Here is a 16985-nt window from a genome sequence, read left to right on the forward strand (position 1 = left end):
GAGTGGGGGTGGATGAGTGAGGACGATGGCTCTGCCACCCACAATAAAAGCTTTGGAAACCTCTTGGTCTCCTGGACGTGCAGCTGGTGGTTTTTTGCTCAAGCAAATTGCAGCAGCTGCCGTAGGGTGTTGGGTGAGGGTGGCAGAGCAGCAGCCCCCAGGTTTTGCAGCCAGAAAATACTCTGCAGGAACGGCCTAGTTAAGAAAAACTCCAAATGTCAGTAGGTTTGCATAAATGGAAAAATCCAAGGAGAGGGAGTTGGGCATCACATACTTTGTGGGTTTTTTGGTGTTTTTTTTTTTCTTTTGGTAACCCAGCTGATCAAGGAGGGGGTTTCTCCCCCCCTCGGATGAAGTTCCCCCCCCTTCTCCAAATTCACTCAACCAGAGCAGACAAAAGCCCCAAACTCTGACCTTTCTGTTCAATAATCTCAATAGATTTTCCAACCTGCAGCCAGGGAGGGCCATCAGGGGAGGCTGCAGAAATTAGTTTAATCTGAATTAACGCGTTTTCCCTTAATTAAAGATGGGGGAAAAAAAAAACAAAACAACATTTAATTAGCCTCTAATATCTTATTAGTAACTTGTGTTTGTCTCTTTAATGAGCTAATTACGTGTTTTCGGGGCCCCCGGGGCCTTGAGTTGTTTGCAAATATCCTTTGGCTGAGCTTTGCTCCATCCTGCAGCATCCCCGAGGTGACCGTGTCCCCAGAGGTGTCCTGCCACCCCCTCCCCTCCTCGCTGCTGCTCTCGGGGGGTGACAAAGGTGACATTTGTCCCTTCCCCTGGGGTGCACCCCGGGAACCGACCCCACTCATCCCAGCGGGGGGGTAGGGAGGGTTGGTTTTGGTGCTTTGCTGGGGCAGCCCCCGGGCTCAGCTCGTTGTTGCTGGGACACGAGTGGGGATGGGGCTGAGGTGATCCCCGAGCTCAGCGCAAACCGTCGCGTGTTTCTGCGTGATGAGCGGGACGCGGCGGTGCGGGTCCGTGGGGACCCCGCGGTGTCAGTCCGTCCGTGCAGCGTTGGGGACAGCGGCAGATGCCACCAGCGTGGTGACAGAGCCTGGGGGTTTAGGGCCAGTGCTAAGAAACTGGGATGCTGTAAAAAAAAAAAAAAAAAAAAAAAATACAGCGAGAAGAGATGGATTCTGCCTTGGTTTTCTGCCGCTTGAAACCCCGGAGCCCTCGGAGCGGTGATGCCATCCCCGGGCTCCGCATCCCATGCCCGGTGCGGGTCCCCCCCGGCCACGTCCCCCCCTCCCCGGGTCACCGACCCGCTGGGGACTGGATGTCGAGCGGCTGGAGCCTGTTGTCACCCTGGCTGGCAGCTCGGCGTGATGGACTGCGCTTTGCTTGTTTAGGTTTTGTTTCCAGCCACGACATTCGACCAAATTATTCTCCGCCGAGGGCTTTAAAGTTTCCCAAGTGCCTGTGAAAGGCTGGAAACGCTGATAGTGATCCTATTTCTCAGCTGAGTGACTGCATTCAGCCCCAGCCCTATTGATATGCAAAACGTTAAGGGTCCCGGCTCTAAAGATGGTTTCTGTCTGCCCTGTGAAAAGGAACCATACTTTTTTAAAGCCCGGGCCTTTCTAAAGCCGCACAATGCCATATAGACTATGCCATTTAGAGCATCTGAAGCGACCCAAAATGTATTGAAAGCTTGCTTTGCGGCCTCATTAAGACTCCTCAATAGGTTCTGGCAAATACCGTGCCAGGGCTGACCGCATGGATTAAGACTTTTGAAGTGTTACACAAACCCCCTGCTTAAACTAATTGCTGCCCCGCAGCTCAGGAGGTCAAGTATTTGTATTCATTGCCTCCGAGAGGAGCCACTTCTGGGGCTGGCCAGGTGAAGCCTGCACTTCATTACACCAGGACAATAAAAGAGGCTTTGGTTTGGATGGATGAAACCGCCCGGCTCTTGCTCCAAGCCCACGGCACGGGTTTGTGTCCACCAGGGCAGAGTTTTGGGTCTTTTCCATCAATTTCCAGAGTCCCAGCAGAGCGATGCGATGAGATGAGATGCGATGTGATGTGATGAGATGCTCTTCCACCCGGAGCTGCTGGGTGAGGGATGCTGGCCCTGCCAGGATTGCTCTCCGGTCACCTGCGGCACACGGGACACAGCTCCCAGGTCCCACTCGCGATGTTTTGGGGTGTGGGTCCCTGTAGTGTTACGGGGGGGTTCTGCTGGAGAAGCTCTGTCGGTGCGCAAGGGAGGGGGAGCGGGCATCGCTCCAGCAGGCGTTGCTTTCAGTCGCGACACGTCGCGATGTGTCATTCCCCAGGGCTGCGTGGGTTCCCTGCGCTGGCAGGAGGAGGATTCCATCCCGTCCTGGTGCAAATTGTGTTTCTCTTTTCTATCCAGAGGTGAAACCGCTGCCTCAGCCCCTTGTTAAAAAGGAGATTTAAAGCAAATCGGCAGTGGATGTTCCCAAGGTGTCCGCTGACGCCTGGCTGGGGACATTCCACCCCTCTTGTGCCACTTCCCCGAGAGCCCAGGGCTGCGGAGAAAAAGAAATTTTGCTTTTTTTTTTTTTTTTTATTGTAGGCTTTTTGGGGGAGCTGCAGAAACGCCGTTGGGGCACCAGGTTAAATACGGGAAGTGCCAGAGCCAGAGAGCAGCGGAGCTCCAGCATTCCTGCCAAGTGTGAAACGAAGCTTTCATCCCCGGCTCAGTTTACCAAAGTTTCCATTTCTAACCCCATTTTTGTTTTGAAAATCCGGCTATCCAAAAGGTTGTGGTTCCTGGGCCTCCCCCTCCACCCCGACCGTTCCACAAGCCAAGAAGAGCTGGGTTGCAAGAGCTTTCCAAAAATTTTATTGACTCCTTTTTCTCTCCTACCAGATTTAGGAGGACAGAAGGGAACGAACAAAAATAGGGGGGGAAAAAAAAAAAAAAAAAAAGCTCCAAAAGGAAGCAATTACAACTTCCCTGCCTGTGCCTGGCTCTGCAGGGCTGATCTGCAATTACACATTTCAGCTTGATGTGCCCTGGGAATATTTTATAACCTTTAATAGGGAAAGCCACGTTATTCCTTGAAAATACCCCACCCATTCCCTGCCTGCTGGAGGGCTTGGGGCCACATCAGCCCCACAACACCTCCCCCAGGTGGGATTCATCCTGCCTGGGCCATGGGAGCACCTGGGGGCTATAAATGAGGGGAGTTGGGGGGGCTGAGCCATCCCTGCAGGACCTGCCCCAGCTTTGGAGGTTGCAAAGGGTGTCCCGGTTTGGGGAGGAGGAGATGAGGTTGGTAAGAGGAGGTGCTGGGGGGGGTTGGCATCCTCTGGGGGGGCTGTAGGGGCAGGGGGGGTGTTTGAGGATGGAGCAGTGTTGGTTGCATGTGATGGGTGTTGCTGCATCTCGAGTGTTGTGGGGTCTGCTTGGGGTCTCCAGGAGGAATTTTGATTTTTCTTGGTGTGGTCCTGTGTCTCCTGGGGGTTTGAGGGCTTGCCCTGGAGCTACTGGTGCTTCTTGGGTGGAACAGGGGGGTCCAGTGGCTCTGCTGGAGTGGGACAGTCTACAGTGACAGGGTAGAGACCATTGCCTGCAAACCTCTGTCTTGGTTTGGGTTCAAGGAATGTCCAGGGCTCTGGTGCTGCTTGCCCCAGGGTTCAGTGTGGTGGCCACCCTGGAGCCACCCTTTGTGGCCCCTTTGTGTCCCCTCTCTTCCTGCAAAGCCCCCAGGAACCAGGGCTGCCAACTCCACCACCTTGTGCTCTGCTTCCCACCTTGAAGTGATCCCAAGACCCAGAATAAACTCAGGCTCTGTTGTTCCCCAACAGCCAAGAAAATGCCCACACTGAGGGAGAGGCCACTGTAATTGCAACCAGGTGCCCGGGGGTGGCTTCCAAGTCATGGAGAGCACGGGCTGGATCCCACATGTGGGCATAAATAAGGACCATCAGGTGTAGGGAGCTCCAGGGTTTGTTGAACATCAATGGAGAAAACAAAGTACAGGGTGCTTGAAGCTGAGCCTGGAGCCAGCCAGGCTGCCCTGGTTCAGCTGGGCCCTGGTGCTGGTCCAGTTGGCAAAGTTGGGGCTGAGTGAGGGGCAGTCAGCATCATCCTTCTCCTCCTCCTCCTCCTCTGGGTCCCCTGGGCTTGTCTCAGTGTTCCCAGCTTGATGCTCCCCACTCAGTCCCCTCCACAGTTAGTGTTGGGGGGGGTCTCTGCTTCCAGGGTGCTCTCATCTTCAGGGAAAAAAAAAAATAAAATTAAAGGCATATTGAATGGTGAAATCCTAGAGAGGGCTGGAAGAAAAGGGCTCTGGGTCCCCTGGACTTGTCTCAGTGTTCCCAGCTTGATGTTCCCAGCTTGATGCTCCCCACTCAGTCCCCTCCACAGTTAGTGCTGGGGGGGTCTCTGCTTCCAGGGTGCTCTCATCTTCAGGGAAAAAAAAAATAAAAAAATTAAAGGCATATTGAATGGTGAAATCCTAGAGAGGGCTGGAAAAAAAGGGCTCTGGGTCCCCTGGACTTGTCTCAGTGTTCCCAGCTTGATGTTCCCCACTCAGTCCCCTCCACAGTTGGTGCTAGGGGGGTCTCTGCTTCCAGGGTGCTCTCATCTTCAGGGAAAAAAAAAAAATAAAATTAGAGGCATATTGAATGGTGAAATCCTAGAGAGGGCTGGAAGAAAAGGGCTCTGGGCTGGAGCTGTGGCACAGCTGAGGTTCCCAAGCAAGGATCCACAGTTATCACTCAGGGATGCAGAAATGGGGGAAAAAAACCCATAAATTCAGCATTTTCTGAGCTTGGCTGCTGTGCTGTGCTCAGGCAGGGGGAGCAGAGGCTCTTTGTCCCCCATAGGAGAGGTTTTGGGGTTTTTAGACCTGCCTGCCCGTCACGGACCCACACGTGGAGGATTTGATCCTGGTGCAGTCTTCCCAGGCACTGGCACCCCTGGGTGAGCAGGATGGGTCAGAACCAGCCAGCAAAATGTCAGCAGGGGCTGAAGCACTGCCCGGAGCAAGAGCCTGAAACCGGCAGAAAACGTTCCAAGTCCGGAGAGGTTTCGCAATAATTTCCACATTCCGTAATTTTTCTCAGGAGGGGAAGAAAGGCAAGGCTGGAATAATTACCCACACAAGCAGCCATTGAAATGTTCTTTACTGCGAGCACTGATCACTTACTGTATTTAACAAGACAATTTTGGCTCTCGGTGCATAAAAGCACGCAATGATTAAAGCTCTTGTTTGCAGGATTCTTGAGCCAAAGCACAAAATTCTGTCGCTGGATCCAAGTCTGAGCTTGGCAATCAGCTCCTACCCAGGGAGTGGGGCCAAGGTGAAGTGGCTCTGCTCCTTAGCTGGGAGGTTTGGGGTGCTGGTCCCCCCAGCCCACTGGGTGTATGGGGACATCTTCAGGCACAGGGAGTGGTGTCCTCAGCCCTGGGGTGTTTTGCAGGAGGTGTTGAAGCTCTTTGGGGCTGTGAAAGGTTCCTTGGTGGTGGGAAGGGGCAAGTGCTGAGCTCCAGCTGAAGCTCAGCATCCCCCCCTTGTTCCTGTGGAGCAAGAGAATATTTTTGGGAAGGTTGGGAAGGCAAAGGGCCCTGCTGTGTGCTGGCAAAGGGCTTGGCTGGAGGCAGAGCCCTCCAATAGCTGCCTGGAGCTGAGGACTTGACTTTGGTCTCCAGGGTGTCTCAGGCTGTGCTCACCCCTCTGGGGCAGCCCCCAGCTCAGCTGGAAGGTGCTGTCCCTTTCATTCCCTGGGGAGAGGCTGTCAGGGGGTCACACTCACCCTAGGGACAAAAAAGGGGAAGAGCTGATGAGAACCTTTCTGTGCTGTGCTGTGTCCTGCCCTGGGATGAGCAGGAGCAGAGCTGGCAGCAGTGCTGGAGGTGACAATGTGACACTGTGACACTGCAAGCTGCAAGGCCCTGGGTTAGCAGAGGACGTGGGGATGCTGGGGGTGCCACTAAAGGTGCTGGGGATGCCACCAAAAGTGCTGCAGCATCACCCAGGCAAGCAGCACAAGAGGACCCGTGCTCCACACCCACTCCTGACTTGCAGGTTTGCACAATTCCACAGCTTCCCCAACAACCTGCTCTGGTCCCTGGTTTGGGACCTTCTCCAAAACTGGCCTGAGGCATGAGTTAGATGCAAGATTATCTCCTCTGGGAAGTGTTCATTTTTTTTTCAAGAGGAGTTGCCTGTGAAGGGCCCCTGGGGGCAATAATCCCGTGCTGAGGGTCTCCTAAAACCTTGTGTTTAAGGTGCACAGCACCCAGTGTCTGCTGCACCGGGTCTCCTCCTGGGGGTCTCCTCCTGGGGGTCTCCTCCTGGGGGTCTCCTCCTGGGGGTCTCCTCCTGGGGGTCCCCTGAGGCTGCTGCTGAGGTGGGACACTGAGGTCAGTGGGACAGTGGTGTGAGTGTCCCCTGGAGTCTCTGGTGGTGTCACGTCATGGCTCTCTGCCTTGGGCTGCTGGGAGAACTGGTGTCAGTGGGATGAGCTCTGCCTGGGGTGGGCAGGCAGCTCCAGGAAGGTTGGACATGAATTTTGAGCCTCCCTGACTGGCTTCTTGCTGATATAAATCAAGCTCGTTTGGTTCAGCACTGCAGCGTGATTGAGACCAGGTCAAGATCTGGTTCAGATCTTCCTGCTCTGCTTGTTAAGCTCCTGTCCTTGAGGGTGATGTCTGCTCACCTTGGAGCAGAGATAAATGAGTCCCAGTGTGGCAACACTAAATCTATCCAGTGCTTGGCTCTCCCGGGGCTCTTTCCTTGCTGCAGGACAGGGAGAGCTTCCAGGGCAATTCCTGGGACAGCTGAGAGGGGCAGTTTTGCCTGGACAGCATCGTGCAGAGTCCTCTGTTGCCTTTCCCCTGGATAAAGTGCAAGAATTCAGACAGAGAATGGATTGCACAGAATTGACTTTGTTAATCAAGCAACTGCTTCCACACGGGGTTGCTGTGTGTTGCCTTCCCCCCCTCCCCAGAGCACCACCAAGTCAAACAAACAAACAAAAAAAAAGCAAAAATATCATTTCAGAGAGGTTTTACTTCTACCAAAGGCCTCCTCCTGGCTCTCCTGGTGCTGAGGGTGTTGTGGGGATCCAGGTCCCAGTATGGCTGTGTCCCTGGGGTGCCTCTGCTCCAGTTTGGATGCAGCTGGGCTGTTGCTTTGTGTCTGTCACTGCCCTTCTGGCACTGCACAGGAGCATCCCGTGGTGGGCACAAGGCTGCAGCCCCCGTCCCCAGGGATGTCCCCAGAGAACCAGGAGCCCCGTGCCAGCCCAGGACACAGCTGCCACAGGGACCCACCTGGGAGCTGCGCTGCCTGTCTTGGCTTTGTTTGGGATGAAAAAAGAGCATTTCAGGAGCAGCTCTGTCAGCTCAGCACTGCTGGTGCCATCCTGCCAGCCCTGGCAAGGAGGTGCAGCAGGCCCTGGCAGATGGGCAGCCTCTTGGTGTGTCCTCTGCTTGCTGGGATGAGTTGTGCTGGTTGGGTTTTTATTGGCTGCACTGATCAATAAGTGCTCCAGGCACTGTTTCCTGGAGGCAGAGCTCTACACCTGCCTGCTGCTATATTTCAGGAGCATAAATAACATGGGGGGCATCAGCAGAAATCAAAACCAAACAGATAGAACTTGGGATGATTTACCACCAGAATTTTTTTCAGCTCCAGGAGGAAGGAAGGAAGGAAACAGCAGCTTCAGAAGAACACTCCTGGGCTCTGCCCTTCTATTACCCCGCAGCCTTTTCCCTGCCTCTCCTGGGGTGCTGGCTTGGCTTTGCTCCAGCCCAGGCAGTTCTGGCTGGTTCCCACGGGCACGGGTGAGCCACCTGCTTTCCCCACATCCCCTTGCAGGTGGGGACACAGTCCCAGGCTGGCTGCTGCCACCACGGGTACCCGGGGAGCTGCCTTTGGCACATCCTGCCTGCCACCGCCCGCTGCCCGGTGCTTGGTTTGTGTGACCCAGCAGCACGGGCTGGGCTCTTTGTTTCCCTTCAAAATGCAAGAGAGATCTGATTAGATGGGAAGCAAACCAATAATAAATAGGGGGGATGTTCAGGGGGAGCCCCTGAGTGCTCCGTTCCCCTTCCCCCTGGCAGCTCTGGAGCTTTTCCCCGCATCGGTGCCGCAGCCGTTGTCCATAAATCAGGGGAGGTGGGAGCACATTTGCTCCCCCGTCTTTGAAGAGGCCTCAGATCTCCGAACAGAGGCTTCTTGCTGGGTGATCCTCCAGGCCTGGTTCTCATTTCCTTGTAGGAGGTGGGTCTGGAGCCCATTTTGTGCTTTTTGGGAAGACTTGAGGGGAAAGGGGGAGGAAAATGAATGAGTTTGCTTCATTGACAAAAAAAAAAAAACAAAACCCCAAACCCAACAAACCAAAGAAACCCCAAGCCTTGACACCACGAGCACTGTGCCCCATTACCATCCCACTGCCACAATTATTCACCAGGAAGATGCAGAGATTGATTTGGCAGCAACTGCACGTGCCACGGCAGGGCTGGGGCTGTGGGGATGAGGAAAGGCTCTGTCAGGGTAATCCCAGGTCTCTGTTTCCTTTGGGTTGGGCAGGATGTGTCCAGGGAAAGGGAATGGACCTGGAAAAGGGTCTGGAGCACAAGGAGCAGCTGAGGGATCTGAGGGTGTTTAACCTGGAGTACAGGATGCTGAGGGGAGACCTCCTGGCTCTCTACAGCTCCCTTGAAAGGAGGTTGGAGCCAGGGGTTGTTGGGCTCTTCTCCCAAGGAGCAAGTGATAGGATAAGGGGAAACAGCCTCAAGTTCTCCCAGGGGAGGCTTCAATTGGATATTAGGAATAATTTCTTCCCCGAAAGAGCTGTCAGGGACTGCCCAGGGCAGTGGTGGAGTCCCCATCCCTGGAGGGATTTCAAAGCCCTGGAGAAGTGGTGCTGAGGGCCAGGGGGTAGTGGTGGCTTTGGCAGTGCTGGGGTGATGGTTGGACTTGGTGATCTTCAAGGACTTTTCCAACCAAAGCCATTCTATGATTCTGATCCTGTCTAGGGACTCAGCAGGTCTGATCCTGACTCCAGCCCCTCTGGTGTCAGCTCTGGCATATTCCCAGACCCTCCTGGGAGGGTGATGGCACCAAGAGCAGTGATGGAGGTGATGAAGAGATGGCTGTGCTCCCTCCCCATCACCTCCTGCCACTCCTTGCTGGCTAAACATCTCTGAAGTGCTGTGCTCAGCTTTTTTTTTTTGGTTTTTTTTTTTTTCAGACCTTTGTGAAAAGTCAACCCCTATTATGGATCTTTGCTAGGAATTTGCATGCATGGTCCCTCAGAAGAAGGGATGACCCTTGTGGGCAGTTGCTGCTCTCTGGTGTGGGGTCCCTGAGGTGCTGGGGGGCTTGGGCAGGGTCCCAGGGTTTCTGGAGGGTCCTCAGGGCTGGTGCAGCTGGCACTGGGGCTGGGCAGAGCCCTGTGCTGGGTCTGTGCTGTGGCAGGGGGTTGCTCACTGTGGTCATTGCTGGTCATTTCCCTTGGGGAAACCTCCAGGAGTACCCAGGCTGCAGTAACTGCAGATGAAGGGTGGCACTGGGGAAGGGGAGCACCTGTGGCTAAAGGGGATTGCACCTTTCCCTGTGCATTTTAGTGGGGAAAAAAGAAAAAAAACAACCAACAAAAAACTCCTGAGGTGAGGCACTGAGAGCCCCCAGCTTCTAGGGCTGAGAAGCAAGGAAGAATGAGAAGGGGTTTCCTGCTCAGCTCTGCCCAGTTTTGACCATCTTGGAGCAAAGGTGATAATGGACATGGTGGCACAAGGCATCCCTCTCTGCACCCAGCCTCTCTTGTACCCCTCCTAAATCTTTCCTGTGTGGACATGAGCTGGGAAGGGTTATCACAGACGTGTCCCTACACAAATCAATCTCCACGTTAGGGGCAGATTACCTGAAGAGGTGAGTTAAGAGGCTTTTCCAGCTAGCCCATCACCTCTGTGCCAGCCACGGGATGTGCCAGGCCTCTGAGGATCTGGGCACTAGGGACAGACACCCTTTGGCCATGCCCTGGGAGATGTCATCCCCTGTGGATGGCTCGGGTGCTGCCCTAGGGGAGCATCGCTGGCTGCAGCCAGCACTGCCGTGGTGGTCACAGGGGCAGCCACAGCAGGAAGAAAACCTCTGGAAGAATTGTAAAGAATTTATCTGGCAGTTTTTTCAAGGTAATGGTAACACGAAGGTTGAGCTGGAACATTTCTGCCTGGCTGGGCCATTTCCACCAAGGAGCTGGCAGCAGGCAAGCTGCTGAGTGAGGAGTCGGCGTTGCCATATGGAGCTGTGCTCTGGCTGCTTGCTAAAGAAAAAAAATATGTACAGGGCCAGGACTTGGCAGCCCTGCTCCACAGAGACCACTTGTGTGAATAAATGTTACTCATCAGTGTTACTACAGGATCTGGCCCACATTCAGGAAGAGGAACTGCATTTTGGCCCGGGTTCAGCAGAGCACTCACATGTGTGCTCAGTGTGGAGGAGACGAGCGGTCCCGGTGACTCCCTGGGAGAAATTTTGTGCTTCAAACACACTCTTTGCTGGGGCTCTGCTTTTATCTGACTTTTTGTGCCCTGAATCTCCTTCCTGGTGGAAGCTGTGTCAGCAAAGCCTGAGCTCCCCCTGTGTCTCCATCAAGTTTGGCTGAGACAGGAGCTGTGCTGCAGGAGGTTGTGATGGGGAGGCTGGAGCAGGCTGGCTGGGACATCTCACTGCTGGAAGGGAGGAAGAAATTCCCTACTTTATAAACCTCTGCGTTTAAGAATGATAAAAAACCCCCCAAAATCAACAACCAAACCCATTTTTGTCTGCTACACATGAATAGTTTGCAGGCACAAAGTCCTCCAGATGAGATGAGCAAAGTGTGAGGGGCAGGTAATGAAGTCATCCCCGTTGCTATTTAGATGGGAGATGCTCTGGAAGGGAATTGGATTTGAAGGCTGGAAGTCCCAAACCCATCCCTCACATCCCAGCCTGGCTCTCTGCAGGCTCCCTGCTGCTCCCTTGAAATCCCAGATTTATCCACAAGACCCTGAGTTTGATGGCCTTTCATCTGTGCAGCTCCTCTGTTCCTGCACTCATCTTTAATCTAACTCAACGACTGCAGAGGAGTTACAGCAGGGACAGGCTTGGCCTCCAGGATTTACACACCCAAGTGCCAATTCCTTTTTCATTTTACAAACGAGGAGTTAAGTGCATTAAGGAGCCACAGGAACTGGGACAGTGATCATCTGGGGGAGCTCTGGAGAAGGAAATACTCGTGTGTAGCAAGACAAGAACAAATCCAACTGAATGGGAGAAACTCTTGTTGGATATGAAGTGCCTTGCCAAGCCAGTGAATCTGGATGTAGTTAGAGAGGTGTACAGCACACAGAAAAAGTCTGTAATATTTTATTCCAGGGATATAGATTTCCAGGACAAGCTGTTAGATTGACCTCTAGTGTTCATTTTCCTCAGGGACAATTTTTTTGATAAGGTCCCGTTTTGCTCAGGTCTCTCCTCCCTTTGCACTCGGAACAGGCTTTAGGAGGGAGGTTTTGGGTTTCCTCCTGGATCAAAACTTCCAACATCAGTGTCAGTCTGCAGGAATTTTCTTAGCAGGAATGCTGTGGAAATGTTGACACGGGATTACCCAGGAAAGGGATGGATGTGGTCCTGGCTCTTGGAGGCCATGGGAGGTTTGCCACCACCCTGCCAAGTGTTCAGCCAGGAGATCAAAGACAGATTTTTGCTGGATAGTCTGGTTTGGATGGGTTGTTTGGATTTCCCTGTACACTGAATCCTGTGGTGGGGAGAAAAAATGTTATTTACTCTATGATCCCAGTTTTCTCTTACAGCCATCCCCATCTGTCTTTAAGAATTATGTCCCAGATTTTCCTCCTTAGGAACTGCTCATGAGTTTTGGGCTTGGTTGGAAACTGGAGCAACTGAAGGTTGGAAGGGTTTCCCCCCAGTTCTGTCACTGGTATTGTTCAGTGTCATGTGTCTCAAACTGAAATCCAGATATAACATATTTGGGTTTGGTTTCATTGATTTGAATAGCTGAAAATGTTTGAGTGGCAGCCAAGAAATACTAAATATCTTTCCTTTTCTTTTTCTTCCCCTTCCAAAGCATTCTTCCCCAGTGTCAGGGAGCTGTCACTAAAATTATTTTTAATTGTTGTCTTTTTAAATTCATGATATTTTGTTGGAAAATATTAATCCTCTGTTTGCTCATAGAGGGAGGAGGTAATTCTAGTCTTAGGGAAAGTGATGAAAACCTAAGCAATTTCACTGACCTCACTTAAATTATTTTAAGCCATGTGCAGAAGTTATCTTCTAATAGGCTGAATGTTCTCATGCTGCTTGCAGGCTCCACAAAGAAGCATTTCCCACCTTCTGAGTTTCAGGCAAGCTAAAAAGCAGGCTGTGGGCTTTAAAAACCTTGGGCAATCAAAGCCTCATCTTCATAAGGCAAGGTAGAGCATCACTGTGCAGACAAAGAGAAGAGGAGAGACTTGGGTTAGTGTTTTCCAGCAGTGAATTCCTACATGGGTATCTTGTTCTGACTTCTTGCTATAAAAAAATCAGACATGGAAGGAACAGTTCTGCATTCAGTTTATTTGCAAACTGGTCACTGAAAATATGCCTGCTCCTTAGTGACTATGCCTGAAGGTCTTAGATTTCAATTGGTCTTTATTTTTTTGCTGAAACTCAGTGCACAGGCAGTTTGCTTTCCTCACCTGTGCTGTGTGACATCCCCCCCCCCTTGCACTGATGCTGCAGAAGGGATTAATTAGTGCTGAAATAGTTAAGAATGTGATGAGCTTCACACCTGAGAGAAGGCTTTTTTTCCCCTTCTTTCCAGCAGTAGGGTTTTCCTCATGCAGAAGAGAGCTGTTGGCATCCCCACTCTGGGCACATCACCCTTCCTGCTCTCCCACATGGTTGGTGTCCAAGCTGCCTGCAGGCACACAAGAACCTCTCCTGCCATGTGGATGCCCCAGCCTCAGGTCCTGGTGTCCTCCCAGGACCAAAGATGACAGCAAATCAGGCAAATTAGGCATGTTTCATATTCACTGTAAAGCAGAACTCCAGGTTGCTGTGTTTTCCTGTGCTGCAGGAGGTCACAGTGCTGCTCAGAGCATGGAAATCCCACTGAAATAGCACTGAGATGACTCCAGGTCTGGGGATCAGGAGGGAGGATGTGGAGCAAAACAAGAGATGAGCCATGCCTCACTGCAATGCTGGGAGAAATTTATATCCCTAAATATCCCTCAACACACTGATCACCTCTTGGCTGCATCAGCACCTGCATTACTCCTGCTACAGATGTCCATCAGCACTCCTGATTCACAGCCAGTTCAGGTATCAGGCAAAGCTGCTGAGCAGTGAATACCTTTCATAATTTGCTGCTTTTAATGTATTCAGCCAGACCAATTACATAAAATTACAGGTCTGCCCTTTTCATTTTACAGATTCTTTTTTTTTTTTTTTTTTTGTGTCCTAAGAAGATATAAATATTCAACGAGCCTGCTCGGTAAAGGCTGTGAGGAAGGTAAAACTGGGAGAGCAAATATTTTTACATTGCTCTGGCTCTAAAGATCCTTTTGAGGATGATTACTGAAATGTCTCTGCTCTTGCTGGAGGGGGAAGAGCTTCCCCTGCATGCAAATGGTACTGATTGTCACGTAACAAATTGCTGAGTGAATTCCGAAATGGCATTTGCACTCCTTGACCATGCCAATGAGTGTAATTTAAATAAATCCATTCATGAGGGCCTAATTAGCAGGGACCGTGCAATTTTCAGTCTCTGCTAATCACAGACTGAATCTGACAGAGTACTAAGTGCTTCTGAAGTGCTGGCAAGTTAAAATCACTCAAACCTTTCAGGGATCAAGCACTAGAACAGAAAAATACTGAATTAATATTGTTGTGTCCCCACAGGGGCTGGGGCTAGAACTGGAGAGGGGAGCAGGTCCTGTGTGGTGTCTGGACCTCAGGAAACTGCCTCTGGGCTTATTCTTGCCTCTGTTTTTCCAGCTGTCAAAGAGAGATAACAATGCTGATTCCTTTTAGAGCCAGCTTTGAGGTCAATTGAGGAGGAAAGCTTGAGCAAAGCTGAGTACAAGTTGGGTAACTTTTGTTTTTGCAGGCTTTCTTCAGTGTGTGTGTGTGTTAGAAATTCCTAATATGGAAAATCAGCTGATGTTGTAAATTAGCAGGAGATGTCCAGGTCAGAGATTTGTTTAATGTAAGCACCAATAAAAGTGTGATGGAACCAGCAGGAGCCCAGATTTCTGACTGGGCCATGTGCTGTAATGGCAGTAGTCCAATGTCACCGTGAGACAGGTACCTGAGTCAGCTGAGTTCTCATCTCAGTGTCTGTGAATTAGGAATTCAGCATCTAATCACATCTTCCTGCTCTCACATCCTCTGCCTTTGTGGCCAGATTGCTGCATCTCTTCACCTGATAACATCTTCTGAGCAGGAGCTATCATGGGAAAGTAAAAAGCAGCTTTTCTTTTTTTTTTTTTTTTTTTTTTTTTCTTTTTCTTTTTTTTTCTTTTTTTTTTGCTGGTTTTGTTTTGTTTTTCAGAATGTAGACACACTGAGAATGGGAGTGGAACTAAACCACAAAGCAAAACCACTCGATCACCAGCCATCTGCTGAGGCTTTGGGGATGCTGAGGAGCAGTGCACAACAGCATCCTTGTTCTGGTGGCTTTGAAATGAAACAAAGCCCCCAGACCTGGGCTGGGGACACCAGCAGCATCAGGTTTCACCTGCCCTTTGTGTCTGTGGGAGAAAAGCAGCTCGACCTTGACAAAACCTAACAAAAGTGGTGACCAGGCTGGGCAGCAGCTCAATATCCCTGCTTGGCTCAGCAGGGAACCATTTAACCAGGGACCTGTGTCCCACCAAAACCTTGCTGAGATACTAAAGAATCTCAGTGCCTACAAGCTCATGGGCTGTGCTCCTACTTTTATCACCCTCTGTGTCAGTGGAGATTCCACAGATCTCATTTCAGTTTTGTTTTTTTCTTCTTTCCTTGTTTACTTTGCAGTTATGGTGTTAAGAATGAGACCTATACCTTGGTCAGCACGTTCTGCTGTACCTCTCCTTTCCATTCTATTAGGATCCTATTGCCAGGTTCATTATCTTTACCTTGCTCATTAGATTAAATTAATTAAAACATCACCACCACAACAACAAAAATTACCTTCTGTTTACTGGAGACTTCAAACCTATGGAGCAAAGTTAGATGCATAGATCATACTGTATAAAAGGTGACCAAAAAAGCAAACCCAACTCACTCAGGCTGTCAGTTTTCTGGCATGCCACTTGTCATCAGCACAGTGTAATTATCACAGACTTTAGTGACAATAAATATGAGAGCACAGGTGGTATCCGTTTTCAGCAGTTTAATTGAAGAAATGAAAGATCCTGTAATACAGAGTCAACACAGAGAATTTGTCAGGCTGCACTAAAACTTCAATAAACCTACGACCTTGAGGTCATAAAATTACTCGTTAGGAGTAAAATTTTTTATGATACACAAGTGGAGAGTATCGATTTTATAAAAAACAATTTTATAGGCAATATAAATGGTCAAAATGGCTCACTCCAGTCTTCTGCAGGGCCTGAAAACCCAGGAGGAGTGTGTGCAAATCAATACAAATAATATTTTAAACCATAAATTTTAATTCATTTATAAAATAAAGGCTGAATTCTTTTTTTTTTTTTCCATTGTGCTACCACAGAAAAAAAAAAAAAAAGAACTAGGGAGTGGTTAGTCCAAATATTTCTCAAATTTTCTTTGTCTTGCTGGTGTGATGTGTATTGGTAGGACTTTAGACTCCTGGGATGGTGCTTTGTTGGTTTTATTAAGCTCAGGGACTTGGGACCTTTTAGCAATGCCTCTGAGTGCACTTTTTAAGAAGAAAAAAATAATCCAGCTCATTCTGTAGAATAGCATTTCAAGGAAACACAGAAATTTTGTTAGTACAGTAAGCAGAAGATGCATAGAGGAGACTCCAATCCCCACCTGGGAAACCTGGTGTAGGTCAGGATGAACGTGTAGGACTCACAAAAACAGAAACCCAAGTCAGAGAGTCTGTGTTGACTCTGTGTTACAGGATCTTTCATTTCTCCAACTTAATAGCTGAAAACCTGTTATATTTTTGGATTCCCTCAGCTCTGGAGCTGGCACAGAGCTCGCTGATGGTGCTTTGCTCTGGGCTGATCCCTCTGGGCCACGCGCCCTTCCTGAGGCACACAAAAAACTCTGCATTTCTGTGTTTTTTGTTTTCTTTCTTTTTTTTTTTCTTTTTTTTTGGCAGCTATTCTCAGCCCCAGAGCTGTGGTTGGTGTCTGCTGTGTGGAGCCCCTCACACCCTGAAGGAAGGGCCCTGGCAGTGAGACAGCACCAAAGCCTTTCTTCCCGCCCACAGCGCTCACCGCCATTTTGTCTCCCAGCCTTCATCGCCTCGCTCCTTCCTTTCAGGATCTTCCCTTTCTGTCTGCTCCGTGCCCACCTCAAACTCCCTCCATGAGGCTGTGGTAAGTGCTGCTTCTTGCACAGTCCCTCAGCTGATGCCTGCATGCACCAAAGCCTTTCTTCCCATCTGTGGCACGCCATTTTGTCTCTCAGCCTCGCTCCTTCCTTTCATGATCTTCCCTTCCCTTTCTGGCTGCTCCATGCCCACCTCAAACCCCCTCAGTGGGGATGTGGTAAGTGCTGCTTCTTGCTCAGTCCCTCAGCTGATGCCTGCATGTGTGGGATGGCTGCCACGTGCCAGCGAGGCAGCACCAAAGCCTTTCTTCCCATCTGTGGCACTCACCGCCATTTTGTCTCTCAGCCTTCATCGCCTCACTCCTTCCTTTCGGGATCTTCCCCTCCTTTTCTGGCTGCTCCATGCTCACCTCAAACCCCCTCCGTGGGTTTGTGGTAAGTGCTGCTTCTTCCTCAGTCCCTCAGCTAATGCTGTCTCTGCACGTGTGGGATGGCTGCCATGTGCCATAGAGGCAGCACCAAAGCCTTTCT

Source organism: Heliangelus exortis, chromosome 17 (genome assembly GCF_036169615.1).
Source record: "Heliangelus exortis chromosome 17, bHelExo1.hap1, whole genome shotgun sequence".
In the NCBI taxonomy this organism is placed as follows: domain Eukaryota; kingdom Metazoa; phylum Chordata; class Aves; order Apodiformes; family Trochilidae; genus Heliangelus; species Heliangelus exortis.